Source organism: Hoplias malabaricus, chromosome 12 (assembly GCF_029633855.1).
Source record: "Hoplias malabaricus isolate fHopMal1 chromosome 12, fHopMal1.hap1, whole genome shotgun sequence".
Classification (NCBI taxonomy): domain Eukaryota; kingdom Metazoa; phylum Chordata; class Actinopteri; order Characiformes; family Erythrinidae; genus Hoplias; species Hoplias malabaricus.
The window spans coordinates 6,146,800-6,152,310 of NC_089811.1; positions in this window are offsets into that span (position 1 = coordinate 6,146,800).

Consider the following 5,511-nt stretch of genomic DNA (forward strand, 5'->3'; position numbering starts at 1 on the left):
CAGGGGGACCTGCGACGACGTCCAAGGAGGCAGGGGGACCTGCGACGACGTCCAAGGAGGCAGGAGAGGCCCGCGTCGCGCTGACGAAGACAGGAGAGCCGCGCGCCGCGCTCTCGAGGACAGGAGAGGCGCGTGCCGCGCTCTCGAGGACAGGGGTTTGTGCTGCTCGCCGGGCTCGCGCTGGAGCTGTAAAGGGTTTAGGGGGTTTCATAGGCGCACCCATTAGATCACCTCGAGGTGCGCCCCTGTTAGCCTCAGGCCTCAGAGGTACGGAGGTGAGGCTAACAGCCCCTACCCTTAACGCCCCCCCAAAAATTTCCCCGGACCTGAGGGGGTAATCCTCCGTCGAGGGGGGAACTCCAGCACGGTTCTTCCGCCGACTCTTTCGACTCCCGCTGGCGCAACGACTCGATTCCCGAGTCGACTCCACCGCTATAGGATCCGGAACAGCGCCAGGCAGGAGCTGGAGCCGGCGACTCCATTCCGAGGCCGCTTTCAAAGCCTCCCCCACAGGATCTTTGGGGCCTGTGCGGAATGGAGTCCGGCGAACGGCACACCCCTTGAGGTAGTAATCCGCGCTAGCTGCGTCCTTGTGGTCGTTCATTCTGTCAGGATTCACGGAGCGGACTGACGGAGGCGGACGCATTTGCTAAAACACGGTATTTTAATTATAATGAAAGGAATAACAAAACAACGACAGGAAACAGTAGTTACAACACAACACGAAATGAAACTAAACTAACACTTAGACAGACTAGACTGGGGAGCGAAACGACGAAGAGAGAAACTACAGAGACAGACAGATAACATGACTGACATGACAAAAGAGAATGTGAACGAAATGAACGACAAACAGGACGTGAAACAAGAGGGCTTAAATACTCACACAAACGAGACACACCTGGACAGATAACAAGGAGGACGGGTTAACAGATGACAGACGAGGAGGCGGGACAAAGGCGGAGACTAGAACATAAACAAAACATAGCCATGTGCAAATAAAGCACATGGCGGGGACAACAGACATGACAGGACGAAGGCGTGACACCACCGCGACCCTGAACAGGATAAGCGCTTACAGATAATGAATGAATGAACGAATGAATGAATACAACATTTGCTGTAAATGTGTAAAATCTATAAAAGACTGTAAATATCTATTCAGTGATTTGTCTGCTTTAACAGAAAGTAGGAAAAGAAGACCCAATAATAGCCTTCAGTGTTTCCACAGCTGTTAAGAATGAGAAATATTGGAAAAAACTAAATATTCCGGAATATTGGAAGAATGGCATGTTTGAGGGGATCTAAAATGATTGACTAATGACCTGTCTGTAAGTTTTTATAAACATGTGATCTGTGTTCACTTGCAGTCAACACTGTATTGAATTTAGAGCCTGTTCCATCTACAGCGAAAATAAGTCAATATTACCCACCTATAGAGCAGGAATATCCTCACCTCGATTCATGCTTTTCAGTGTTTGGAGGTCTCTTCATTGTCTAAAAACCTCCAACATGAGAGAGAGAGAAAGCCCAGAACACCAGACCAAGACACTTTGTGTTGTTTGTTTTGTTTTGTTTTTTTGTTTTTTGTTTACCCATTTACAGACACTGGGGGTTAGTAAACACATTAGACCAGTTTTGAGCGCGCACACAGACTGGAGAGCAGCAAATGGTGAGGAAACATCAACATCATCAGAATTTTAATAAAAAGTGTGTGTGGGGGGTGTATTTTTAGGTTTTTTTTCTGTTTTTTATTAAAATTGTGAACGTCACCTTTAAGGGCATTAGAGATTAAGAGAATTAGAACCAGCATTTTCCATTACACTTTTCTTTATATCATCAGAGACATGGTGATGTGATGAAATTAGACAATTTAAGGTGGAATGGAGAGGTGAGTTTGGAGCCCCAGTGACTTACTACCACTCCAAACCGCATGGACAATGCAATCACGTAGGCCATAGTTAGCTTACTTTTCACGTATTTAGCTTTGGGTTCTTCAGTTTTTCACATGAATCAGTTGAATGTATAAGTTGATTCAGACCTACAGAACCCTGTCACTGAAACTTAAGCTGCGGATGATTTTTGCCAAAAAAACACCTGTAAGCAGGTTCGTAGCTGGCGAACAGAGGGTGCTCTACACAATGTTAGACTCTCATTTCCCTTAAACATGAAATACTGTTGAAATTTCCAAGAAAATCCATGAGCTCCAGTGAGAGCAGGCAACTAACAGAACTGCAAACATGTTGTGTGTTTTATCAAGGGCCTCTTGGAAATACATCATCACTGTCATTTGTTCTGAGAGTGAATAAACATGTTAAATAAATACAGGGTTGGCCATTTATACTACGGATACTGGAAGCCTGTGCTAGCATTTCTCCTGCGGTGTTGCTATCAGTGTGTGAAGAGTGGGAGAAGAGGGTTGCATTGACAATCCAACACAATGGGCAGCACTTTGAACACATTTTATAAGTGGTCAGAAACGTGTAAATAACTCATGAAAGAATAATGTTACGTTAAAACCAAGCACACCATTGTTTTTCTTGTTCAATTCCCAATATGTTTGATGTGTCACATGACCCTCTTCCCATTGAGAAAACAAAAGTTGGATCCAAAATGGCTGACATCAAAATGGCCGCCATGGTCACCACCCATCTTGAAAAGTTTCCCCCCTCCCATATACTAATGTGCCACAAACAGGAAGTTAATATCACCAACCATTCCCATTTTAAGGTGTATTGATATAAATGGCCCACCCTGTACATCCCTTCATGTAATGTGTTCATTTCACCAGTGTAACTGTATTCTGAATACTGTCTATTCACTCTGTAACTCTATTGGAATACAGTTACTATTCTACCTTTGTATACTTTTACATGTATCCAATTACTCCCCAAAACTGCTCTTAAATACATATCACAAGAGAACGTGAATCAAATTGCTTTGTAGCCCCTGAAAAAAACAGGTTATACTCCATAGGGTGGGTTCACCCCTGGGCTAAGATGGTATGACCATATCTGACACCACTCATTTTCTGACAATAATGATGGTCTAGGTGCATTTTGAAGACCACACTAATGGGGGTGGGGGCGGTTGGGGTCGTATAGGGTTCATACAGAGTCTCATCTACGTCAAGGCCACTGAAGTCTATTAATGGAATAAACAGATGGTTCTTCTGGTACTGGTCCAAATAATCCTTTTTAGGACGATGTATGATAAGAGCAGGTGATGAAGCTTGTTTCTCGGTTCAGTAGATGGATGTAGGATGTTATACGCTGCAATTACATGCTGCAGATGTCATCAAGCCCACGCCTTGATGCTTAAAAGATGTGACTGATGCAACAAAAGCCTCAGTGCGCATCCAGAGAAACAAACCCCCGAGTACACGATAACACCAGCTTATTGCTTCAGCAGCAATATAAAAATACCTCCTTCTACAATTACAGCATTGTGCACATGCTCTTAGAGGCTCTATGCAAACAGCCTTACACTAAAGACATAGAAAAAGTGCTGATATATTAGTGAACGTGTGTCAGAGGTCACTCTTCTGGACAGGAGACCAGACCACCAACCCAAATATACAGCAAACAGCGTCCAGCGCCAACTGATGGAGGACTAGAGGATGTCCAACACAAAGTGTGAGGGACCTACTGTCTCCGACTTTACATCTGCAAGGTGGACCAACGTCTGTGTTTAAACTCCAGCAGCACTGCTGTGTCTGATCCACTTGTACCACTGTATCTGTGCCACTCCCCATATTTTGGGAGTCCCGACCATTGAAGATCAGGTTGAAAGGGAGCTACATGGTCCATAGACCTATGAACATGGACCGTTCCTTTGTTCTTGAATCTATAAGGCCATTGTGAGTGGGAGATAAAATCATCATTCACTGAACACTAATGCAGACCCTTGCCTCAAGGGGAGAATGTGTCTATTATATTTGGCTAGAAAGGCTACTTTTCAACAGCAGTGCATTAGCAAACAGTTAGTATACAGATGATCAGTGCCTGGAAAATGGAAGTCGGGAAGAATGGATACCCGGAGAATCATTCCTCTCCCCTGATGGATCTACAGCTTCCCCTGCACCAAGCTCATTGAATTGAGAGTCACACTAGGACAAAGGCCTTGGGAGCTGATGTCTCATCGTTAATTTTGCATGTGTCTGCTCTCTCGAAACAGGTCTAATGTGTCTTTAGGGGCAGATGGCCCAAAGCTGAGCTTTCACATTAGAGAGTGAAGCTTGTCTGCTCACCTTGCAGATGCCTTTTATCGATCCTCTCTTCTGCGTGAACAGCATGAGCTTCAGGTGGGCTGTCATTACCATTTTGAGGGATTTTCACCATAAATTCAGCGCAGTGGAGAGTGAAACCCACCACACACACACACACACACCTGCTGATTCATACTCTCCGTGTGCTTCAGAAGCCATCCAAGATGCCCCATAACCTCCTTCTATTGCTTTGTCAATACCAGTTTGGGGCCATGTCAATGTTAGTTTAGATCGGTCCTGCTTCATAGATTTTTGAAAACCCATGGTAGGTTCTCCCCAGGGAAGAGAACTGGGTAATTAGCCTGGCCCAGTGCAGCCCCTCCTTCAAGACCCCACCTAACAGCAGAATCCGAATACTGCTTTACTCAGCCGGTCCAAAAGATCGAATACGAGCAATGACGCTCACTGGTCATTTGTTCCCATTTGCACCACTAGCAGGTTTTACCTGTTTATAGACTTAAGGCTTGTTATCTGAGCATTGCTGTGAGGATTTGATTGCATTCAGGCCTCATGAACATTAGTGAGGTCAGGTACAGGTGCTGGATGATTATTTCCGGACCACAAACCCTACTCCATCTCAACCTAAAAAAAATCAAAGAGATTGACCAGCTTTGTAACAGATATGGCTTCTGTTCTTGTGGGAAGGCTTTAGACTAGATGTAGTGATTGCTGTGAGGGTTTGATGGTGTCATTTGTAGCCCTTGTCCTGCTTATTAATTAGTGTGTGCTATTAAAGGCCTTTGTGTTCTTTCGGGCCTATGGTGTTGGACGGTCTGGTTTATCAGGGCTTGCGTAGCTCAGGAGTCCCACTATATTTTAAAAATTCATGTCCATTGTAAGTGGAAACTCAATAATTGATTCAGGTTTGGAATTTCTTTGATTTCTTCTTTATCGTTATTACCAGTATATTACCAGTAAATGTGTGTTGTTTGCTTGTTGTAAATCAAGCTTTTTTTTGTTTACCTTCATTGTAAAAGCCCCAGTGCAGTCTAAGCTCTCTTTGAGTATTTTTTATGATCCCTTGGTCCATGAAAAGGTGTCTTTTCTCTGCCTCCAAATGCAGTAATGTAGTGGCCCCTATGGGCTACCCTCTGTAAATCAATTTGGCATGACTTCTTTGATTTCAGCTGGAACTGCTTGCATACAATACAAGATTCCAGTCATCAACACAAGCAGATTAGGTCTTTATAAAATGTTTATTTCTATTTCCAAAACCACTGAAACTGTTTTCCTTGAGAAGGTGA